At 46.6% G+C, this 25,943-nt stretch overlaps 1 protein-coding gene across 1 annotated transcript in view; it reads left to right on the top strand.

The window, feature by feature from the left end:
* The window catches only part of plcg1 (phospholipase C, gamma 1), a 185,581-nt gene that overhangs the window by 43,873 nt on the left and 115,765 nt on the right, over positions 1–25,943 (top strand). The window lies entirely within an intron of this gene.

Below are 25,943 nucleotides of genomic sequence, written 5' to 3'. Positions count from 1 at the left end.
ATTCTATCCTTCCTGAATGTTGAATACCCCTGGATGTTGAGTTCCCAGCCCTGATCATCCTGGAGCCACGTCTCCGTAATCCCAATCACATCATATTTGTTAACATCTATTTGCACAGTTAATTCATCCACCTTATTGCGGATACTCCTTGCATTAAGACACAAAGCCTTCAGGCTTGCTTTTTTAACACCCTTTGTCCTTTTAGAATTTTGCTGTACAGTGGCCCTTTTTGTTCTTTGCCTTGGGTTTCTCTGCCCTCCACTTTTCCTCATCTCCTTTCTGTCTTTTGCTTTTGCCTCATTTTTGTCTCCCTCTGTCTCCCTGCATAGGTTCCCATCCCCCTGCAATATTAGTTTAACTCCTCCCCAACAGCACTAGCAAACACTCCCCCTAGGACATTGGTTCCGGTCCTGCCCAGGTGCAGACCGTCCGGTTTGTACTGGTCCCACCTCCCCCAGAACCGGTTCCAATGCCCCAAGAATTTGAATCCCTCCCTGCTGCACCACTGCTCAAGCCATGTATTCATCTGCGCTATCCTGCGATTCCTATTCTGACTAGCACATGGCACTGGTAGCAATCCCGAGATTACTACTTTTGAGGTCCTACTTTTTAATTTAGCTCCTAGCTCCTTAAATTCTTTTCGTAGGACCTCATCCCTTTTTTTACCTATGTCGTTGGTACCAATGTGCACCACGACAACTGGCTGTTCTCGCTCCCATTTCAGAATGTCCTGCACCCGCTCCGAGACATCCTTGACCCTTGCACCAGGGAGGCAACATACCATCCTGGAGTCTCGGTTGCGTCCGCAGAAACGCCTATCTATTCCCCTCACCATCGAATCCCCTATCACTAACGCTCTCCCACTCTTTTTCCTGCCCTCCTGTGCAGCAGAGCCACCTACGGTGCCATGAACTTGGCTGCTGCTGCCCTCCCCTGATGAGTCATCCTCCCCAACAGTACCCAAAGCGGTGTATCTGTTTTGCAGGGGGATGACCACAGGGGACCACTGCACTATCTTTCTTGCACTGCTCTTCCTGCTGGTCTTCCATTCCCTATCTGGCTGTGGACCCTTCTCCTGCGGTAAGACCAACTCACTACACGTGATAAGTCCGGAACCCATGCGACTTTTGGGTGTACCTGCGGAGACAGTCCCGGCCATTATTACCGGGAGTGTGCGGAGAGGAGCAGGACCTACGCAGCTAAATTCGAGTAGTAAACTTGAGGTCATCCAAAACTATGCTGCCGGTGTCCTAACTTGCACCAAGACCCGTTCACCCATCAGCCCTGTGCTCGCTGATCGACGAGATATCTGCACTTCTCCAAATCTGGCCTCTTAGGCATTCCTGATTTTAATTGCTCCACCAATGGCAACGTGCCTTCAGCTGCCTCGGCACTAAGTTCTGGAATTTCCCCCCCTAAACTTCTCCACCTCTCTACCTCTCTTTCGTCCTTTAAGATGCTCCTTAAATCCTTCATCTGCCCAAATATCTCCTTATGTGGCTCAGTGTCAAATCTTGTTTGACAACACTCCTGTGAAGTGCCTTGGGAGGATTTACTACGTTAAAGATGTTGTTGTAATCCTAGCGGCCAAGGAAAGGGAGAATGGCTAGCAAGGGGAGAGGACAATGCAAGGCAACAGGAAAGGAAGGGAGCAGAAGCCATGGCAAGGGAGGAAACGGAAGGGAGGCAAGAGCAAAATGCATGGCAATGCGAAGAGGAGCTGGTCAGCAAGGGGATGGAGCAGAAGGCGATGAAAATCGGGAGAGGTTTGTAACTAGCAGCTGATCCGATATCACCCAAAGTCAAAATGACCCCCAGTGAGTTTTGATGTCTCAGGTTGTTGTGAGGAGATGGCAAGCAGATGTCAAATGACAGTACTTTTGCCACATGCACTTCATGTAGACATAAAAACATGACTTGCATTGGAAGGTCCACACTCGGGAGTATTGGCCCGAGTTTATTAGGTCATGGGACCTCTCTTGTGATCCTTCAGTGTTGTTTATGTCGTCAACGATACCAATGAAAGACAAAATGGCCTTTATCAGGAAGATGAGATGACCAAAAGCGACCTTTTTGGAACTTAGTTGATAGTGGGAAGCATTTCTGAAAATGATGGATGGTGCAGGGGAAGAGACATAAAGAAAGACGTGCATTTATATAGCGCCATTCATGACCTCAGGATGTCACAAGGCGCTTCACAGCCAAAGTAGTACTTTTTGAAGTGTAGTCACTTGTTGTAATGTAGGAAACGTGGCAGCCAATTTGTGCACAGCAAGCTCCCACAACAGCAATGTGATAATGACCAGATTTTTTTTTAGTGATGTTGATTGAGGGATAAATATTGGCCAGGACACTGCGGATAAATCCCGTGCTCTTCTTCGAAATAGTGCCATGGGATCTTGCATGTCCACCTGAGAGAGCAGACGGGGCCTCGGTTCAATGTCTCACATTCAGCGTCACCCCCTCAGCACTGCACTGGAGTGTCAGCCTAGATTTTTGCGCTCAAGTCTCTGGAGTGTGAATTGAACCCACAACCTTCTGACTCAGAGGCGAGAGTGCGACCAACTGAACCACAGCTGACGGAGGGGAAAAATCAATGCCTTATTCAGAGAAAGGATGTGTTTCAGATATTAAACTATTAAGGCTGGTGTTTTCAGGACTTCTATTGTACTTTTTCTTTTGTGTGGTGACTCAATTTTGCAGTAAAACATTTTTCTCGGCTGGGCACATATTTCAAAAGCAGAATGATCTAGTTGGGATGTTTATCGGTTGCTATCTCGCACTTGGGGGGGGCAGTGGTTACAGAGCAACACCAGGGGAAACATAGAAAATAGGTGCAGGAGTAGGTCATTCGACCCTTCGAGCCTGCACCACCATTTAATAAGATCATGGCTGATCATTCCTTCAGTACCCCTTTCCCGTTTTCTCTCCATACCCCTTGATCTCCCTAGCCATAAGGGCCATATCTAACTCCCTCTTGAATATATCCAATGAATTAGCATCAACAACTCTTTGCGGCAGAGAATTCCACAGATTAACAACTCTCTAAGTGAAGAAGTTTCTCCTCATCTCAGTCCTAAATGGCCTACCCCTTACCCTAAGACTATGTCCCCTGGTTCTGGACTTCCCCAACATCGGGAACATTCTACCCGCATCTAACCTGTCCAGTCCCGTCAGAATCTTATACGTTTCTATGAGATCCCCTCTCATCCTTCTAAACTCCAGTGAATAAAGGCCCAGTTGATCCAGTCTCTCCTCATATGACAGTCCAGCCATCCCTGGAATCAGTCTGGTGAACCTTCACTGCACTCCCTCACAGCAAGAATGTCCTTCCTCAGATTAGGAGACCAAAACTGAACACAATATTCCAGGTGGGGCCTCACTGAGCCCCTGTACAACTACAGTAAAACCTCCCTGCTCCGAGACTCAAATCCCCTAGCTATGAAGGCCAACATAACATTTGCCTTCTTCACCGCCTGCTGTATCTGCATGCCAGCCTTCAATGACTGATGAACCATGACACCCAGGTCTCATTGCACCTCGCCTTTTCCTAATCTTCCACCATTCAGTTAATATTCTGCCTTCGTGTTTTTGCCCCCAAAATGGATAACCTCACATTTATCCACATTATACTGCATCTGCCATGCATTTGCCCACTCACCTAACCTGTCCAAGTCACCCTGCAGCCTCTTAGCATCCTCCTCACAGCTCACACCACCATCCAGTTTAGTGTCATCTGCGAACTTGGAGATTTTACACTCAATTCCTTCATCCAAATCGTTAATATATATTGTAAATAGCTGGGGTCTCAGCACTGAGCCCTGCGGCACTCCATTAGTCACCGCCTGCCATTCTGAAAAGGACCCGTTTATCCCGACTCTCTGCTTCCTGTCTGCCAACCAGTTCTCTATCCACGTCAGTATATTACCCCCAATACCATGCGCTTTGATTTTGCACACCACTCTTTTGTGCGGGACCTTGTCAAAAGCCTTTTGAAAGTCCAAATATACCACATCCAATGGTTCTCCCTTGTCCACTCTGCTAGTTACATCCTCAAAAAATTCCAGAAGATTCGTCAAGGATGATTTCCCTTTCATAAATCCATGCTGACTTGGACCGATCCTGTCACTGCTTTCCAAATGCGCTGCTATTTCATCCTTAATAATTGATTCCAACATTTTCCCCACTACTGATGTCAGGCTAACCGGTCTATAATTACCCGTTTTCTCTCCCTCCTTTTTTAAAAAGTGGTGTTACATTAGCTACCCTCCAGTCCATAGGAACTGATCCAGAGTCGATAGACTGTTGGAAAATGATCACCAATGCATCCACTATTTCTAGGGCTACTTCCTTAATACTCTAGGATGCAGACTATCAGGCCCCGGGGATTCAATCCCATCAATTTCCCTAACACAATTTCCCACCTAATAAGGATATCCTTCAGTTCCTCCTTCTCACTAGACCCACTGTCCCCTAGTACATTCGGAAGGTTATTTGTGTCTTCCTTCGTGAAGACAGAACCGAAGTATTGGTCTGACATTTCTTTGTTCCCCTTTATAAATTCACCTGAATCTGACTGCAAGGGACCTACATTTGTCTTCACTAATCTTTTTCTCTTCACATATTTATAGAAGCTTTTGCAGTCAGTTTTTATGTTCCCTGCAAGCTTCCTCTCGTACTCTATTTTCCCCCTCTTAATTAAACCCTTAGTCCTCCTCTGTTGAATTCTAAATTTCTCCCAATCCTCAGGTTTGTTACTTTTTCTAGCCAATATATATGCCTCTTCCTTGGTTTTAACACACTTCTTAATTTCCCTTGTTAGCCACGGTTGAGCCACCTTTCTTGTTTTATTTTTACTCCAGACAGGGATGTATATTTGCTGAAGTTCATTCATGTGATCTTTAAATGTTTGCCATTGCCTACCCACCGTCAATCCTTTAAATAACCTTTGCTAGTCTATTTTAGCCAATTCACGCCTCATACCGTCGAAGTTACCTTTCCTTAAGTTCAGGACCCTAGTTTCCGAATTAACTGTCACTCTCCATCTTAATAAAGAATCCTACCATATTATGGTCACTCTTCCCCAAGGGGCCTCGCACAACAAGATTGCTAATTAGTCGCATCTCATTACACATCACCCAGTCTAGGATGGTCAGCTCTCTAGTTGGTTCCTCGACATATTGGTCTAGAAAACCATCCTTAATACACTCCAGGAAATCCTCCTCCACCGCATTACTACCAGTTTGGTTAGCCCAATCAATATGTAGATTAAAGTCGCCCATGATAACTGCTGTACCTGTATTGCACTAATGCCTTATTTCTTGTTTGATGCTGTCCCCAACCTCACTACTACTGTTTGGTGGTCTGTACACAACTCCCACTAGCGTTTTCTGCCCTTTGGTATTCCGCAGCTCCACCCATACTGATTCCACATCATCCAGGCTTAATGTCCCTCCTTACTATTGCATTAATTTCCTCTTTAACCAGCAATGCCACCCCGTCTCCTTTTCCTCTCTGCCTATCCTTCCTAAATGTTGAATACCCCTGGATGTTGAGTTCCCAGCCTTGGTCACCCTGGAGCCATGTCTCCGTGATGCCAATTACATCATATCCGTTAACTGCTGTCTGCGCAGTTAATTCGTCCACCTTATTCCGAATACTCCTCGCATTGAGGTACAGAGCCTTCAGGCTTGTCTTTTTAACATACTTTGCCCCTTTAGAATTTTGCTGTAATGTGGCCCTTTTTGTTTTTTGCCTTAGGTTTCTCTGCCCTCAACTTCTCCTATTCTCTTTTCTATCTTTTGCTTCTGCCTCCATTTTATTTCCCTCTGTCTCCCTGCATAGGTTCCCATCCCCCTGCCATGTTAGTTTAACACCTCCCCAACAGCACTAGCAAACGCTCCCCCTCGGACATTGGTTCCGGTCCTGCCCCGGGGAGACCTGGGAGTAGGCCTGACAGCCACTCTGCCCTTGTTACCAGGGTTACCAACTCTGGATGAATTCCTGGAGATTTCATCACATGACCTCCTATCCCCATGTTCCTGCCATTGGTCGCCTGATACGTCCATCCTCGTGACGCACGGCCTTCCCAAGTCAATTGGAAAGTGGGTAGACTCCTACTTACCAGATTGAATGATTTTTGATTGCTGCTGGTCATACAGCTTTTTAACAATCTCCAATGACTGCCAAACAAAAGTGGTCAAACAAAATAAAATAAAACACCCAATTTTATTCATGGACCTCTCCTGGGATGCTCACGGCAGTATCCTGGAGATTAAACTTTAATTCCTGAGGACTCCAGGACCATCCTGGAGGGTTGGCGACCTTAGCTGTGACATGCGGTGATGTGGCCTAAAGGAAGGGATTTAAAGGAGCATCACCATGTGTGGTGATGAGCTGTACAAGCCAAGAGAAGGTTCACGAGGTTGATTCCTGAGATGAGGGGGTTGACTTATGAAGAAAGGTCAACCGGTTGGGCCAATACTCATTGGAGTTTAGAAGAATGAGAGGTGATCTTAGTGAAACATTTAAGATTCTGAGGGGGTTGATCGGGTAGATGCAGAGAGGATGTTTCCCCTCGTGGGGGAATCTTAAAACTAGGGGGCATAGTTTCAGAACAAGGGGTCACCCTTTTAAAACGGAAATGAGGAGGAATTTCTTCTGAGGGTCATGAATCTTTGGAATTGTCTTCCCCAGAGAGCTTGGGATGCTGGATCATTGAATATATTTAAGGTGGAGATTGACAGATTTTTGAATGATTAAGGGAGTCAAGGGTTATAAGGAGCAGGAGGGGAAGTGGCGTTGAGGCTAAGATCAGATCAGCCATGATCTTATTAAATGGCGAAGCAGGCTCAAGGGGCCAAATTACCTACTCCTGCTCCTATTTCTTATGTAAGAGCGTCCCAAGTTCTAACCCTGGTTGAGTTGGGCTCACAGCTGAAGTGCTTCCATTAACTGAGGCTCTTTGAATGCAGCAGCGATTTATTCAGCCAAGATTCATCCTCCCTGAACATTTTCTAGTGAACCGTGATACAGAGTGTGCCTCTGGGCATCGGGTGAGAAGTGGATTGGGCTCGGCTGTAATGCTTCTCATGGTTAAATAGCCCACCGACCATCACTGTCCAGGCCCACGTGAGGAATGTCGGCTTGGCCGAGATACAGGGAAGGCAGTCGACAGCCATGGGAACCGTAACCCTAGCAACAGCCAGAAGAAATAATAAATTGGAAAAAAATAAACTCTTTGTTATCTCTTTGTTCTTTGAAGGATGACCTCATTGTGACCCAGGCAGTAGAGTGGAAGTTACGTTTTCTGGGACACATTTTAAGAAGAGAATCACAGTGCACAATGTATGTAACCTTGCAGGCTAGCTGCTGCACCAGTGATTGGACAGTGTCAGACACAGGAGGCCAAAGTAATTATCCTGTGTTCAGCCTTACTGGTGATTTTATTTCTCTCTGGTACTGCTTCTGTAATGTAGCATCGATTGTCTTATACCTGTAACCTGTGCCCAGCACGGTTCCTTCCTGTGCCTGCTGACCCGCCTGCCGCAGTGTGAGGCTTGCTTCTGTATTTGTTACGAGTTTCCTGTATCTCAGGGCGTTTCAACGCAGCTCCTTGGGATACAGCGAAACCCCGAGCTTTGTGCTGTTGCTTTAAGGTTAAATGTCGGAACTTTAGGAGATCCTCTGTGGGGGAAGATTCAAGCAGTCTTGATTCGCACCGGTGGGGAGACCACAAAGTGGCTCGAAACCCAAGCAAGTGAACACACGGGCAGGGGGGAGGGGAGCAAGGTGAAGTTTCTGCTTATCGATTCCGCAAATTCCCAGGCCCGGTCCAAAGTATGTGGGAGAGGGGGGGACACGACTGTGGAGAGGGTGGGCTGATCAGTCACATCACCATGCCATTCTGTCGTGGCCCACATGTTAAGTTCTGATCTTGAAAATTCACAATAGTGTAATTTTCTCTCTCTCCTGCTTTCCTTCATTACTTCATTCAAGTGGCAGATTTTTTGCGCAGCGAGTGGTTATGATCTGGAATGCACTGCCTGAAAGGATGGTAGAAGCAGACTCAATCGTAACTTTCTAAAGGGAATAAGAAAGAAAGAAAGACTTGGATTTATATAGCTCCTTTCACGACCACTAGATGCCTCAAAGCACTTTTGAAGTGTAGTAATGTAATGTGGGAAATGCGGCAGCCAATTTGCACACAACAAGCTCCCACAAACAGCAATGTGATGAGGACCAGATCATTTGTTTTTCTGTTATGTTGATTCAGGTATAAGTATTGGCCAGGACACCAGGAAATATGGCCCTTACAGCTAAGGGGATCATGGGGTATGGAGAGAAGGTGGGAAAGGGGTACTGAAGGAATGATCAGCCATGATCTTATTGAATGGCGGTGCAGGCTCGAAGGGCCGAATGGCCTACTCCTGCACCTATTCTCTATGTTTCTATAACTCCCTTGCTCTTCTTCGAAATAGCTCCATGGGATTTTTTATGTCACTTGAAAGAGCAGACGGGGCCTCAGTATAATGTCTCATCCGAAAGATGACACCTCCAACAGTGAAGTGCTACACGCACTGGAGTGTCAACTTAGATTTTTTGTGCTATTAGTTCCTATTGAACCCACAACCTTCTGACTTAGAGGTGAGAGTGCTGTCCACTGAGCCACAGCTGACACCTTGAAAGGGAAAAAATTGCGGGCTATGGGGAAAGAGCAGAGGAGTTCAAAGAGTCGGCACAGACATGATAGGCCGAATGGCCTCTTTCTGTGCTGTAAGACTTTATGAATCTTCAAACAGGAATGTCAACAACCAGTTTGGCAGGAGGCAGACATCGAAGCCAAGCCCGACCCATTTTTCTTTTGTTGCTCAAATGCATGCACTTTAATCAGGGATCAATGGATAGCAAACAGGAGTGGGAACCTTGACTGGTTTTTCATCGGCTTAGCTCAGGGACACAAAGGTCAAAGTGCACAAATGGTGGCCTGGCCAAGGGACACTGAGACCAGTTGGAGTGCTGAGATTGAATAACTCAGCACAGAATGCAGATTGAACCTGAATCCGCCCTAATCTACATGGCTCAGCACTGATCCATTAGAAGCTCAAATGGGTTTTACTATGTTTTGGGGTTTGCTTTTATTTTGATGCTAATTGTATATGCCATGTTATCTTCACACAGAAGTAATGACTGTAAGATCATTTTCGCTACCATTAATTAAATCTGTTTATGCCGTGATCATTTATATTTGCATGCTAGTTCTTCTTGCATGTTCTCTGTATTGTATGGCCTCACTAAACTACAAACAACACCTTTACAGATAGTCACTCAACCATTCATGCGTGACTGGAGTCACAGACAGTGAATGTGAATAAATATTACAGTCTTTCCATTACTATCTCAAGGATTGAAGGCAACTGGTAAGAAAGAAAGTCTTGCATTTATATAGCACCTTTCAGGACCACTGGACATCTCAAAGCGCTTTACAGCCAATGAAGTACTTTTGGAGTGTAGTCACTGTTGCAATGTAGGAAATACGGCAGCCAATTTGCGCACAGCAAGCTCCCACAAACAGCAATGTGATAATGACCAGATAATCTGTTTTTGTTATGTTGATTGAGGGATAAATATTGGCCAGGACACCGGGGGTAACTCCCCTGCTCTTCTTCGAAATAGTGCCATGGGATCTTTTACGTCCACCTGAGAGGGCAGACGGGGCCTCGGTTTAACGTCTCATCCGAAAGACGTCACCTCTGACAGTGCAGTGCTCCCTCAATACTGCACTGGAGTGTCAGCCTGGATTTATGTGCTCAAGTCCCTGAAGTGTTGAACCCACAACCTTCTGACTCAGTGGCGAGTGTATTACCCCCTGAGGCACAGCTGAACAGGAGGCAGATCTATTGTGGCAGATTTTGTTTGACTGACTTTAGAATAAAATAACCCTGTAGTGCTCCAGTGAATTTAAATGTTGAGAGCCTTCTCTTGTCAGCTGGGCTAATATTTCTTAATTGCACTGTAGCAGCAAATTCTAAAGCAATCTGCAACAGAGGAATGTTTCTAGGTTTTATTGTGGCTCACCCTGGTGCACCAACCCCTCCTAGCAGGTAGGTTATAGAGTGGCCTTGTATGCCCTGTGGAGGTTGGGCATAGAGTGGTTTTGGACAAGAGACCGGGGACATAAGTAACATTCGTGCCACACAAGTGCCAGGCAATGACTATCTCCAATAAGGGAAAATCTAACCACCGCCCCTTGACATTAAATGGCATTACCATCGTTGAATCCCTCACCATCAACATCCTGGAGGTCACCATTGACCAGGAGCTTAACTGGATCTGCCACATAACTACTGTGGCTACGAGAGTGGGTCAGAGGGTAGGTATTCTGCGACGAGTGTCTCAGCTCCTGACTCCCTAAAGCCTCTCTACCATCTACAAGGCACAAGTCAGGAGGGTGTGGGAATACTCTCCACTTGCCTGGATGAGTGCAGCTCCAACAACTCAAGAAGTCTGATACCATCAAGAACAAAACAACCTGCTTGATTAACATCCCATCCACCACCTTCAACATTCACTCCCTCCACCACCGGCGCAACGTGGCTGCAGTGTGCACCATCTACAAGATGCATTGCAGCAACTCGCCAAGGCTTCTTCGGCAGCACCTCCCAAACCCGCAACTTCTACCACCTAGAAGGACAAGGGCAGCAGGTGCATGGGAACACCACCACCTCCACGTTCCCCTCCACGTCACACACCATGCTGAGTTGGAAATATATCGCTGTTCCTTTATTGTCACTAGGTTAAAATCCTGGAACTCCCTCCCTAACTGCACTGTGGGAGCACCTTCACCACATGGACTGCAGCGGTTCAAGAAGGCGGCTCACCACCACCTTCTCGGGCAAAAAGGGATGGGCAATAAATGCTCGCCTTGCCAGCAATGCCCACATACCATGAATGAATTTTTTTTAAGTTATAGAGTGGTGTTTTGGAGAGATTGGGGAGGTAGGATTATAGAATGGAGCTGGTAGAGACTTGGAAGAAGAATGTTTGCCCGATAACTTGACCAGGGAATGGCAGGTGGCTAAAGAAGACGTAATAAAGTTAGGGAGGGGGAATGAAAGTGAACTACCTCTATGACTCTCCCCAAGAATAATGGAAGGTGAGATTTAGGAGTAAAATGATAATTAGTGTTAACACCTGTCTGTTTTGTTTAGTGCACTGTCAAGAAGTTTCTAAATTTTAATCCAGAAACCAAATTTTTGAAATAAGTCTGCTATTCTTCTGATTGGTTATTAAAGTTTTAAGTTCATTTTTTTCATCAGCAAAGACAATGATCCCATCCCTTATACCGCTTCTGTCGAGCTTTGGACGTGACCAATATAGCAGCTCCAGTGGGTGTTATGTCTTTCCTCCCTCTTTCCTTTGCTAGCTTGGAGCAGGAACAGTCAAGAGAATTTATGCACTCTCGGGCTGCCTCGGCCTATAGGGACCCCGAAGCTGGGTTGAAGCACTCGGTTAAGGGACACAACAGCCAAGCATGCCATCCAAGAGAACAGCAGACAAGAGGCCTGGATCTTTTCTGCTACTCTTTCCCCCCCGCCCCCCCCCCCCCCCACCACCACCACCACTGAGCGATAAATGGGCAGTAAACATGTTTACGCATTGTATGGTTCAATTCACACAAGGCATGTTCTGAGGGGGAGGGGTTAGCTGGCTCAACTGTAAATCCTTTCCCCCATGCAATGTAATTTTCCAGTATTCGCAGAGAAGGCAAGAGGGGTTTCTACTATTTCCATTTTAGCAAAACTTCTGCATATTTTCTTTGTGGGGGAGGGGGAGAATGTGTATATAATATCTATATGAAATAGTAAAAATCTTGCTTCCGTGTACACCTCCCGTCAACATTTTCCACTCGAGCTTCCAATTTTCACATTTTTAATGGGAACAGCTTATGTAAACATGTCACGCTGTCACGACACACTTTCTCCAGTGGTGTTGCTGCATTGCCACAACTGGTGAGAGGGTGTAATTACAGAATGTCAAGGTTCGCGAAGTATTTTTTTTCTATGATAAATGTCGACCTAGCAATTTATAATGGAAATGTAACAAATTTACATCTGCGCTCTCAGGACCATTATGGTGCCCCACCTTTTAACCCCGCTTCACCAGATGTTTACATTTGATGTCAGCCAGTGGGTAGCACTCTCGCCTCTGAGTCAGAAGATTGTGGTTTCAAGTCCTACTCCAGACCCATAGAAACATAGAAAACATAGAAACATAGAAAATAGGTGCAGGAGTAGGCCATTCGGCCCTTCTAGCCTGCACCGCCATTCAATGAGTTCATGGCTGAACATTCAACTTCAGTACCCCATTCCTGCTTTCTCGCCATACCCCTTGATCCCCCTAGTAGTAAGGACCTCATCTAACTCCTTTTTGAATATATTTAGTGAATTGGCCTCAACAACTTTCTGTGGTAGAGAATTCCACAGGTTCACCACTCTCTGGGTGAAGAAGTTCCTCCGCCTCTCGGTCCTAAATGGCTTACCCCTTATCCTTAGACTGTGACCTCTGGTTCTGGACTTCCCCAACATTGGGAACATTCTTCCTGCATCTAACCTGTCTAACCCCGTCAGAATTTTAAATGTTTCAATGAGGTCCCCTCTCATTCTTCTGAACTCCAGTGAATACAAGCCCAGTTGATCCAGTCTTTCTTGATAGGTCAGTCCCGCCATCCCGGGAATCAGTCTGGTGAACCTTCGCTGCACTCCCTCAATAGCAAGAATGTCCTTCCTCAGGTTAGGAGACCAAAACTGTACACAATACTCCAGGTGTGGCCTCACCAATGCCCTGTACAACTGTAGCAACACCTCCCTGCCCCTGTACTCAAATCCCCTTGCTATGAAGGCCAACATGCCATTTGCTTTCTTAACCGCCTGCTGCACCTGCATGCCAACCTTCAATGACTGATGTACCATGACACCCAGGTCTCTTTGCACCTCCCCTTTTCCTAATCTGTCACCATTCAGATAATAGTCTGTCTCTCTGTTTTTACCACCAAAGTGGATAACCTCACATTTATCCACATTATACTTCATCTGCCATGCATTTGCCCACTCACCTAACCTATCCAAGTCGCTCTGCAGCCTCACAGCATCCTCCTCGCAGCTCACACTGCCACCCAACTTAGTGTCATCCGCAAATTTGGAGATACTACATTTAATTCTCTCATCTAAATCATTAATGTACAGTGTAAACAGCTGGGGCCCCAGCACAGAACCTTGCGGTACCCCACTAGTCACTGCCTGCCATTCTGAAAAGTACCCATTTACTCCTACTCTTTGCTTCCTGTCTGACAACCAGTTCTCAATCCATATCAGTACACTACCCCCAATCCCATGTGCTCTAACTTTGCACATCAATCTCTTGTGTGGGACCTTGTCGAACGCCTTCTGAAAGTCCAAATATACCACATCAACTGGTTCTCCCTTATCCACTCTACTGGAAACATCCCCAAAAAATTCCAGAAGATTTGTCAAGCATGATTTCCCTTTCACAAATCCATGCTGTCTTGGACCTATCATGTCACCTCTTTCCAAATGCACTGCTATGACATCCTTAATAATTGATTCCATCATTTTACCCACTACCGATGTCAGGCTGACCGGTCTATAATTCCCTGTTTTCTCTCTCCCTCCTTTTTTAAAAAGTGGGGTTACATTGGCTACCCTCCACTCCATAGGAACTGATCCAGAGTCAATGGAATGTTGGAAAATGACTGTCACCGCATCCACTATTTCCAAGGCCACCTCCTTAAGTACTCTGGGATGCAGTCCATCAGGCCCTGGGGATTTATCGGCCTTCAATCCCATCAATTTCCCCAACACAATTTCCCGGCTAATAAGGATTTCCCTCAGTTCCTCCTCCTTACTAGACCCCCCGACCCCTTTTATAACCGGAAGGTTGTTCGTGTCCTCCTTCGTGTGACCGAACCAACGTACTTGTTCAATTGGTCCGCCATTTCTTTGTTCCCCGTTATGACTTCCCCTGATTCTGACTGCAGGGGACCTACGTTTGTCTTTACTAACCTTTTTCTCTTTACATATCTATAGAAACTTTTGCAATCCGTCTTAATGTTCCCTGCAAGCTTCTTCTCATACTCCATTTTCCCTGCCCTAATCAAACCCTTTGTCCTCCTCTGCTGAGTTCTAAATTTCTCCCAGTCCCCAGGTTCGCTGCTATTTCTGGCCAATTTGTATGCCACTTCCTTGGCTTTAATACTATCCCTGATTTCCCTTGATAGCCACGGTTGAGCCACCTTCCCTTTTTTATTTTTATGCCAGACAGGAATGTACAATTGTTGTAGTTCATCCATGCGGTCTCTAAATGTCTGCCATTGCCCATCCACAGTCAACCCCTTAAGTATCATTCGCCAATCCATCCCAGCCAATTCACGCCTCATACCTTCAAAGTTAGCCTTCTTTAAGTTCTGGACCATGGTCTCTGAATTAACTGTTTCATTCTCCATCCCAATGCAGAATTCCACCATATTATGGTCACTCTTCCCCAAGGGGCCTCGCACAACGAGATTGCTAATTAATCCTCTCATTACATAACACCCAGTCTAAGATGGCCTCCCCCCAGTTGGTTCCTCGACATATTGGTCTAAAAAACCATCCCTTATGCACTCCAGAAAATCCTCCTCCACCGTATTGCTTCCAGTTTGGTTAGCCCAATCTATGTGCATATTAAAGTCACCCATTATAACTGCTGCACCTTTATTGCACGCACCCCTAATTTCATGTTTGATGCCCTCCCCAACATCACTACTACTGTTTGGAGGTCTGTACACAACTCCCACTAACGTTTTTTGCCCTTTGGTGTTCTGCAGCTCTACCCATATAGATTCCACATCATCCAAGCTAATGTCCTTCCTAACTATTGCCTTAATCTTCTCCTTAACCAGCAATGCTACCCCACCTCCTTTTCCTTTTATTCTATCCTTCTTGAATGTTGAATACCCCTGGATGTTGAGTTCCCAGCCCTGATCATCCTGGAGCCACGTCTCCGTAATCCCAATCACATCATATTTGTTAACATCTATTTGCACAGTTAATTCATCCACCTTATTGCGGATACTCCTTGCATTAAGACACAAAGCCTTTAGGCTTGTTTTTTTAACACCCTCTGTTTAAGAGCTGGGCAGGCCAGTTGCATTGAACCTATCCGATCAAAGCGAGTGAGAGGAAATGCTGTCCGATCCTTGCACACAAATCAAGCTGTGATAAACTATTTTTGTTTGTGGTATATTTTGATTTTAAATAGCAAGGACAGCTAAAATAAAAACGTGCATTTGTTCAGCGCCTTTCATGACCTCAGGATGCCCTAAAGCGCTTTTCATTCAATGAATTACTTTTGAAGTGTCGTCACTATTGTCATGTAGAAAAGGTGGGCGCCCAACAAGATTCCACAACAGCAATGTGATACAACCAGATAATCTGTTCTTTCAGTGATGTTTGTTCAGGAATAAATATTGGGCAGGGCACTGTGGAGAACTCTCCTTCGAAACAGTGCCTTGGGATCTTTTAGATCCACCTGAGAGGACAAATGTCTCATCCAAAAGGCGGCACCTCTGACAGTGCAGCACTCCCTCAGTACCGCCCTGGGATCGTCAGCCTAGATTTTGTGCTGAAGTCTCTGGAGTGGGGCTACGAACCCACAACCTTCTGACTCAGAGGTGAGGGAGCTACTCACTGAGTCACAGCTGACACTGGCAGGAACCTCGGCTAGGCCCATTCATGTTCAGGGAGCCGAACTTCTGCACACAGTTAAAAGTGAAGCAGAGGAAGAGTGCAGGCTCTTGTGGTTGTGAAGTATTTTGGTTTTAATTCAAGTGCTGGCAGCAACTTCACGCATCTCCATACCCGAGAGGGCCAAGTGTTCTCCCCCATCTGGTGCTGACACGCTTGTACACATCGAGCCTCGTGTATCGCTCACCTCTCGGGACTCTGTATAAACAGCAGTTTCCTTGTTGGAATCCCATCCCTATCTATAGCATCGGAGCGTCTCGGAATGCTCCACTTTAATGATCCTCTGTATAATCTATTGGGGGTAACATAGAAACATAGAAAATAGGTGCATGAGTAGGCCATTCGGCACTTTGAGCCTGCACCACTATTCAATATGATCATGGCTGATCATGCATTTCAGTACCACATTCCTGCCTTCTCTCCATACCGCTTGATCCCTTTAGCCGTAAGGGCCACATCTAACTCCCTTTTGACTATATCTAACGAACTGGCCCCAACAACTTTCTGTGGTAGAGAATTCCACAGGTTCACAATTCTCTGAGTGAAGAAGTTTCTCCTCATCTCGGTCCTAAATGACTTACCCCTTATCCTTAGACTGTGGCCCCTGGTTCTGGACTTCCCCCACATCGGGAACATTCTTCCTGCATCTAACCTATCCAATCCCAGGGATATGAGATGCCGGTGACTCCTTTCGTATATTGGTGGCCGACACCCTTGTGGAGAAACCGGGCCAAGAGCGCCTTTCTCGCCACTGACTGGGTGTGATGCCCTTTTATTAAGTTGGGCCCAGATGTGAGCATGGGGTCCAGAGAGTGCTGCACAACTGCCCAGCAGCCCTTGAATAAAAGCTGATACTGTAACCGCGCCTGGCATTCAGCATATCCTGACTGGCCGCCGTGAGGCAGAACAGCCGTGGGAGAAGGACTCCACATATCACACATTCTCCGTTTCAGCCTTGCAGTTACACGGGGTGAGGGAGGGTACGAAAGGTAGTTTTCTTGATAAAATATTGCAGCCCGTGGGAGTGAGAAACCGTGCAGCTCCACTTCTATCAATGCCCCGCTATCATTCTGCCCATACCCCGCCAGTATATCGCCCATCAATGTTTCCTCTAATCTTTGGAGGGCTGCACGAACCATTCAAAAATCTATGCCTGTGCGGGGTTTGCATATAAAAGCCGGTGAGCGGGCTGCGTGAGAGCCCCAGAGCGCTGCATGGCTGTGTTGCCAGGCAACAACGCAGCTTAAAGGGAACATTGCGCCCAATTCCCCTCCATTGTACCGTCCGTACCCCTCTATTATACCTTCTTCTTTTGTATGGTACTAGCAACGCAAATCAAATGTCAATATCTATGTCAGATATCCAGGCCAAAGCTTCCAGTGTAACAGCGTGGATATCTTGCAGGCTGCCTGCAAATTGCCTCTGAGGGCAGTGCTCGATGATGTGCTCCGGGGTCTGATTAGGAGCTCCATGTCACAGGATGGGGATGCTTTAATCTTCCACCTATGAAGAAGATGGCAGCATCAACAATTCTGAGGCGGTTGATGGTTGTCCACTGTTTGCGAGGAAGGTTTGATCCTTCAGGTTGTACTGTGGGGTCCTCTATAAGGAATCCTATTGTACCGATCATACCGTCTAGTGTACAGCATGCAGCAGAGCTTCTTGGGTAATCCTTGCCACTGGACCAAGACGTAGCTCTGACAAACCCGTGTGGTGGCTGGTGTGCGACAGTCAACCCACGTTAAAAAAATTCACGCACAGGCATCTTCCACCCTTCAGGATGTAGTTCGGGTCCTTCATTGAAGCACCTGTGAACTCATCCTCTTTTTGGCATGGAAGTAAGTAATCTTCATTTCAAGGGACCGCCTATGATAAGTATATAGCCCATACCCCTCTCGTGTACAGTTCATACCCCTCTAGTGTACCGATCATACCCATCTAGTGTATCAATCATACCCCTCTAGTGTACCAATCATACCCCTCTAATGTACAGCTCATACCCCTCTAGTGTACCAATCATACCCCTCTAGTGTACCAATCATACCCCTCTAATGTACAGCTCATACCCCTCTAACGTACAGCTCATCCCCCTCTAGTGTACCAATCATACCCCTCTAATGTACAGCTCATACCCCTCTAATGTACAGCTCATACCCCTCTAATGTACAGCTCATACCCCTCTAGTGTACCAATCATACCCCTCATGTGTACAGCCCATGCCCCTCTCATGTTCTGCACATGATGGAGTCCCCAGCCATGCTGATGTAAAATCTCTCAAGAAAGCAGTTTGAGTTCGATGGCTTGACTGACCTGTCTGCCTTGCAGTTTGACTGGAGTCTCAGTGAGGGTGTCGATGGCTGCGCTCGTCATGGCTCTTCCTTTAGTGGCACATTGAAAGAACTTACACCGTTAATACAGTCCCCATCACTTACACTATCCTCACTTATCACAGTCGCTTATAATCAGGCAAATGGCGCCAACCATTAATCGTTCCCATAGGCTTCAATGTATTAAGCGCGCCGCCTATTTCATGCAGTCCAGTACTTACTGACTTTTTAAAATACATGTTTGTTATTTTATGGATGCACCTAATCAACACCCACTTTGCAACATAAACAGCGGATGTTAGAACCACGGAGACCTGTTCTCGCGTTGAACGTATCAGCTGAATGAAGCTGCCCGAAGTCTCCACTGCCTCCTCCTCAAAATTCTCATCCTTATTTTCAGATCCCTCCATGGCCTCGCTCCTCCCTATCTCTAAGCCCCCCCCCCGGGATATCTGCGCTCCTCTAATTCTACCCTCTTGAGCATCCCTGATTATAATCACTCAACCATTGGTGGCCGTGCCTTCTGTTGCCCCAAGCTCTGGAACTCCCTGCCTAAACCTCTCCGCCTCTCTGCCTCTCTACCTCTCGTTCCTTCTTCAAGACACTCCTTAAAACTGACCGCTTTGAAGAAGTTAGTCACCTGCCCTAACTTCTCCTTATGTGGCTCGGTGTCAAACCTTTTAACTTATAATACTTCAGTGAAGCGCCTTGGGACGTATCACTATGTTAAAGGCGCTATATAATTACAAGTTGTTGTTGTAGTTGTTCACAGTGCGAACAACTGAGGGAGACTTGGGGGTAGTTTCAATCGGCTGATGCGTTTAAGATCAGGTCAATCTCTGCTACAATGTCTTGGATTATTCAGATGGATTTACCGGTCACCGCGTATAGCGGGCGAATTGCGTTTGCACGAACGTGCCCACTCGATGTTGTGGGGACTATAGAAACTTTGCCAGATAATCTTACACCTTGCCTTCTTCCATCAGCCTTGCTGCTGTTGGACAACTGTGAACAGTTATTTTGTTAGCTGAGATCTTCAGTTCTCCTGAATGTAAGATGACACTGCACCTTTGAAGTGTACGGCTTTTGGTTTGTCCAGACAAACATTGGGAAATAATTTTTTCCAATTTCCTGTCTGGATTTATTTTCTCTAGCAAAGAGAAGGCTGAGGGCAATGTTAGCTGTGTTTCTTTTCATCGTGCGTGGGCCCTTCAAGTGGCTGCGTGGCCAATTCAATGTTTCGCGCACGCGCGGTTGTTTCCACGGTAAAGCCGATGAGCGGCCTACACGGTCGCGCAGCTTAACGGGAACGTTGCTGCGGGATGGCCTGATCGAGGTCTTTGATAGGATAGGTGTAGAGAGAAAGTTCTAAACTAGATATAGGTTCGTCACTAATAAATCCAATAGAGAATTCAGAAGACATCTTTAGCCATGGAGTAATAATAATGTGGAACACCCAAATACGTGGAGTAGTTGAGGCGAGTAGCATTGATGCAGTTCTGGTCACCACATTACAGGGAAAGCTGTGACTGCACTGGAGAGGGCACAGAGGAGATTTACAAGGATGTTGCCAGGGCTGGAAAACTTTAGCTATGAGGAAAGATCGATAGGCTGGGGTTATTTTCTTTGGAACAGAGGAGGCTGAGGGGAGATTTAATTGAGGTGTATAAAATTATGAGGGGCCTAGATAGAGTGGATAGGAAGGACCTATTTCCCTTAGCAGAGGGGTCAATAACCAGGGGGCATAGCTTTAAAGTAGTTCGTAGAAGGATTAGAGGGGAGTTGAGGACATTCTTTTTCACCCAGAGGGCGATGGGGATCTGGAACTCACTGCCTGAAAGGGTGGTAGAGGCAGTAACCCTCATCACATTTAAAGTACTTGGATGTGCACTTAAAGAGCCGTAACCTACAGGGCTATAGACCTAGGGCGGGAAAATGGGATTAGGCTGGGTAGCTCTTTTTCGACCGACAAGGACACGATGGGCCGAATGGCCTCCTTTTGTATCGTAATTTTCCATGATTTTATGATGCATTTAAGGGGAAGCTCGATAAGCAGATGCTGGAGAAAGGAATAAAATATGCTGACAGAGTTAGATGAAGAGGGGTAGGAAGAGGCTCGTGTGGAGCATTATTGCCAGCATAGAACAATTGGGCCGAATGGGCTATTTCTGTACTGTGGTGTCGATAACACTCGATGTAACATTGACTCCTGCGCCGGCTCTTTCGAAGAGCAACCAGTTAGTCCCACTCCCCCACTCTTTCTCCTTTTCCCTGCAATTTTGGTCTCCTTCAAGTACAATCAAGGACTGTATGGCTTGGCTACTTGCTGTGTAAATCGTCTGTGCGGGGGAGGATAACCTTTAACCAATTTAATGATGAATGCAGCCCTGGGGTAGGAAGGGAGAAATCAGCCAACTTTCCCACTCCTGGTACATTCCAGCAGGCATGATTGGATAAGAGTGTGTGTCTGCGAGTGTGTCTGTGTGCGCGTGAGTGTGCATGAGGGTGTGTGTGTGCGCATGTGTGTGTGCAAGTGTGCATGTGTGTGTGCAAGTGTGCATGTGTATGTGCGAGTGTGCGTGTGTGTGCGCGAGTGTGCTTGTGTGTGTGCGCGAGTGTGCTTGTGTGTGCGTGCGAGTGTGCATGTGTGTGTGCGTGGGTGCATGTGTATGTGCTTGTGTGTGCGTGCGAGTGTGCATGCGTGTGTGCACGCGTGTGTGTGCGAGTATGTGTGAGTGTGCATGAGTGTGTCTACGCGGGTATGAATGAGTGTGTGCGCGTGACTGTGTGCACGAGTGTGCATGCATGTGTGCGAGCGTGTACATCAGATAAGGACAGAATCAGACTCAGACGTGATGCCCGACAAGGGAGAAAAGCTGCCGATGCTCACCGTCTGACCCCACACATGAAGAATAGCCACGTGGATGAGCTAATAAATGATTGAATCTCAGAGGAGGCCAGGCACAGGCTTAACTGTGATGCCCCCATACGGTTAAACCACCTGTCGTAGAATTGTATCCCCTTATCGGTCATTATCTTTTGGAGAGGAGGAGGGCTGTAAGTTATAGACCTTCAAGAGTCTAAAATGGTTTGATATTTTAGTGACTTTCCAATGGTACATCAGACATAAAACATACACACTACTGAATTCCTGTCAATGAAATACAGTCGAAGAAACTAATGTTATTAGTTAATAAAATATTATATTTCTGGCAATTGAGTAATGGTCATATACTGTGTATAGAGTTACAGAACAGAAACAAGCCATTAAGCCAAGTAAGTCTGCTCATTAGATTTCCCTTTTTTCGAGCAACTATCTATATCCTTTTTACAAGTACTTTTGAACTCTGCTCCAACTGTGGTTTTGTGGGAGAGAATTCTGCATTCTAACCATGCTCTATATAAAGATTATTTTTTCTTCTAAGCTCCCCTTTAATTTGTTTTTGTGGTCATCCGAAATCTGTGCCCTCCGGTTATTGCCGTGCCCTCTCACTGTCGTTTCAGGGAACGCTCGGGCACCCATTTCTTCTCAAACCTTTTGCAAATGTGTTCAGGCCCATGTGAAAGAGGCAAGGGGGGAGTGGGGGGTGGGGAGGGTTCCCCTTGCAGAAGTAGGTTATGTATCTGGGGAGAAATCTGGCGGAGTTTCAAAGCTGCAGGGTTTGTCAGCTGACCCTGCAGCAGCAGTGGAACAAAGCTGCCTCTGTTGAAGGCGCCCAGACATCTGCCGAAGCGAGGGTGCCTGCCAGCCAGAGCCGTCGACGCGAAGCCTGCACTGGATGCTAATTCATTCCTTGTTGTGCTTGTCAATCGGGCGTCCCCTTACAGCCAGGGCCCACTGGTCAACGTACAAGCCAGCTGAATGTCCTCCAACCCCCTCCCCCCCACCCCCCCCACCCCCCACACCCCTCAGTAGTTGAGCTAAGCAGGAGGGCATCATCTCCGATTCATCGCATACGTTTTTGTACAGCTCTGCTCAGCACCTTCCAATTAAAGAAAGATAGTGCATTGGAATCTGAGCAACGCTGGTCCTCGTCTCTTCGCCATTTTTATCCGTGGAGGGAGTGCAGCGAAGGTTCACCAGACTGATTCCTGGGATGGCAGGACTGTCGTATGAGGAGAGATTGGGTCGACTAGAAACAAAGAAACATAGAAAATAGGTGCAGGGGTAGGCCATTCGGCCCTTCGAGCCTGCACCACCATTCAATAAAATCATGGCTGATCATTCCCTCAGTGCCCCTTTCCTGCTTTCTCTCCATACCCCTTGATCCCTTTAGCCATCAGGGCCATATCTAACTCCCTCTTGAATATATCTAACAGACCCATTTATCCCTACTCGCTGCTTCCTGTCTGCCAACCAGTTCTCTATCTGCGTCAATACATTACCCCCAATACCATGTGCTTTAATTTTGCACACTAATCTCTTGTGTGGGACCTTGTCAAAAGCCTTTTGAAAGTCCAAATACACCACATCCACTGGTTCTCCCTTGTCCATGCTACTAGTTACATCCTCAAAAAATTCTAGATTTGTCAAGCATGATTTCCCTTTCATAAATCCATGCTGACTTGGACCGATCCTGTCACTGTTTTCCAAATGCACTGCTATTTCATCTTTAGTAATTGATTCCAACATTTTCCCCACTACTGATGTCACGCTAACCAGTCTATAATTATCCGTTTTCTCTCTCCCTCCTTTTTAAAAAAGTGGTGTTACATGAGCTACTAAGCCTGTATTCACTAGAGTTTAGAAGAATGAGAGGGGATCTCATTGAAGTGTATAAAATTCTGACTGGGTTGGATAGACTGGATGCGGGGAGGATATTTCCCCGGGCTGGGAAGCCTAGAACAAGGAGGTCACAGTCTCAGGATATGGGGTAGGAAATTTAGGATCGAGATGAGGAGAGATTTTTTCACTCAGAGGGTGGAATTCCCCACCACAGAAGGCTGTAGAGGCCAAGTCACTGAATATATTTAAGAGGGAGAAAGATAGATTTCTAGAAACAAAAGACATCAAGGAGTATGGGGAAAAAGCAGGAATATGGTGTTGAGATAGAGGATCAACCATGATCATATTGAATGGCGGTGTAGGCTCAGATCCAAGCATTGTAAGGGGGATGGAGTATAAAAGCAGGGAAGTCCTGCTACAACTGTACAGGGTATTGGTGAGGCCACACCTGGAGTACTGCATACAGTTTTGGTCTCCTTATTTAACTAGGGATATACTTGCATTGGAGGCAGTTCAGAGAAGGTTCACTCGGTTGATTCCTGAGATGAAGGGGTTGACTTATGAAGAAAGGTTGAGCAGGTTGGGCTTATACTCCATCTTATTGAAACAAACAAGATACTGAGGGGGAGGATGTTTTCCCTCGTGGGTGAATCTAGAATTAGGGGGCATAGTTTCAGAATAAGCGGTTACCCATTTAGAACTGAGATGAGGAGGAATTTCTTCTCTCAGAGGGTTGTAAATCTGTGGAATTCTCTGCCCCAGAGAGCTGTGGAGGCTGGGTCATTGAATATATTTAAAGTGGAGATAGAAAGATTTTTGAGCGATAAGGGCGTGAAGGGTCATGGGGAGCAGGCAAGGAAGTGGAGCTGAGTCCAGAATCAGATCAGCCATGATCTTATTAAATGGCAGACAGGCTCAAAGGGCCAAATGGCCTACTCCTGCTCCTATTTCTTATGTTCTTATTGTATTCCACGTACTGCTCCTATTCAATCTGTCATCTGTGGCTCAGTGGGTAGCACCCTCACCTCTGGGTCAGAGGATTGTAGGTTCACAGACCCACTCCAGGGACTTGAGCAAATAATCTAAGCTTGACACTCCAGTGCAGAGCTGAAGGTCATCTGTCGAATGAGACGTTAAACCGAGGCCCCGTCTTCCGTCTCAGGTGGCTCCCTCTGAGATTCAAGAGCAGGGGTGTTCTCCCTGGTGTTGTGGCTAATATTTATCCCTCAACCAATACCACGAAAAATGGATTATCTGGTCATTATTACATTGGGAGCTTGCTGTGCGCAATTGCTGGCCATGTTTCCTCCATTACAACAGTGACTGTAAAGCGCTTTATACTGCACTACAGGGTGGGAATAGGATCATTTCAAGATAATTATGGATGAAGAAGGCCGTTCGGCCCATCTTAAAGTATCCATGTAGAAATCCCCTAAAGTCACCACATTGCAGAATCCAGTTACTTCTTCACGAACCATTTCCACCTACTTTTCTAGCGATACAAAAGAAGGGGAAGGTAGTTTGAGTTTGGAGGTTCGAGAATTACCATGAAGGGACACCTTGCCCAGCATTAGCGGGTCTTCCCCATACCAACATTCCCAGCACTGCTGCCCAACCTTATCTGTCCCACTGATTGCCCCTTCCCCAAACTCACAGCTGATGCCAATAAATGGGAAGAGAAGTTTTGAGAGAAATAAAGAGTATGAGTTTTTTTTTAAAGATTCTTTGCAAGTCAACCAAACAAGATACTGAAATAAAAACAGAAAATGCTGGAAATACTTCCCCCACCCCCATGCTTTCTCACTCTCTTCCTCCTCCACCCCCCCCCCCCAAGCTCTCTCTCTCTTCCCCCACCTCCCAGGCTTTCTCACTCTCTTCCTCCTCCCCCCCCAAGCTCTCTCTCTCTTCCCCCACCTCCCAGGCTGTCTCACTCTCTTTCTCTTCTCCCCTCCACCCCGCCCAAGCTCTCTCTCTCTTCCCCCACCTCCCAGGCTGTCTCACTCTCTCTCTCTTCTCCCTTCCTCCCCTCCGCAAGCTCTCTCTCTCCCCAACCCCCAGGCTCTCTCACTCTCCCTCTCACCCCCCATCACCTCCCAGACTATCTCTCTCTCTCTCTCCTCCCCGCCGCTCTCCCCCCGCTGCTGCGGCTCCGCGGGAAGCTCGGGGCCTGGTCGGTTCAAAATGAACGTGTTCGGGACCCATTTCCGGTTTGGTGGGGGTGGGGGGGGGCGGAGTCGGGAGGACGCATGCGCAGAAAGCGGTTAGTACAAATAGTTAGTCTGTAACAGTATACAAGGGTTGGTGTGTATGAAGGGAGGTAAATAAATGCTGGTATGTTGAATGACTAAGTATGGGGTTTAAAGTTGACCCCAACGATGTGTCACAGTAGCTCAACATTGATCATCTTTGTGTTTTTGAGCTTTCCTGCAAATGATTAGAACAGTGCGGAGGAGCGGAGTGTAGCTTTAAAAAAAAGTTCTCAACAAAGTAATATTCTGGTTTAGGTAGCCTCTTAAGAATCTAGTGCGGTGTAGGCCATGGCTCAGTGGGCAGCACTCTCGTCTCTGAGTCTGAAGGTTGTGGGTTCAAGTCCCACTCCAGGGACTTGAGCACAAAAATTTAGGCTGACACTCCAGTGCAGTACTGAGGGAGTGCTGCACTGTCACAGGTGCTTTCATTTCAACGGAGATGTTAAACCGAGGCCCCGTCTGCTCTCTCAGGTGGACATAAAAGATCCCATGGCACTATTTCGAAGAAGAGCAGCAGAGTTATCACTGGAGTTATTTATCCATCAACTAACATCACAAAAAAAAACAGATTATCTTGTCATTATCACATTGCTGTTGGTGGGAGCTTGCTGTGCGCAATTAGCTGCTGTGTTTCCCACATTACAAGTGATTACACTTCAAAAGTACTTCATTGGCTGTAAAGCGCGTTGGTATGTCCTGAGGTCGTGAAAGGTGCTATATAAATGCAAGTCTTTTTTCTTTTTTTTTCTCTCATTCTCTTTTTTTTCTCCTTTATCTCTCTTTCATTCACTTTGTTTCTCCTTTCTGTCTGGCTGGTGCATCATTCTTCTCCTTCTCC

The sequence above is a fragment of the Pristiophorus japonicus genome, chromosome 12 (genome assembly GCF_044704955.1).
Source record: "Pristiophorus japonicus isolate sPriJap1 chromosome 12, sPriJap1.hap1, whole genome shotgun sequence".
In the NCBI taxonomy this organism is placed as follows: domain Eukaryota; kingdom Metazoa; phylum Chordata; class Chondrichthyes; family Pristiophoridae; genus Pristiophorus; species Pristiophorus japonicus.
Note: the sequence above shows the minus strand (reverse complement) of the source record. Positions and strands in the feature narration are given on the sequence as shown.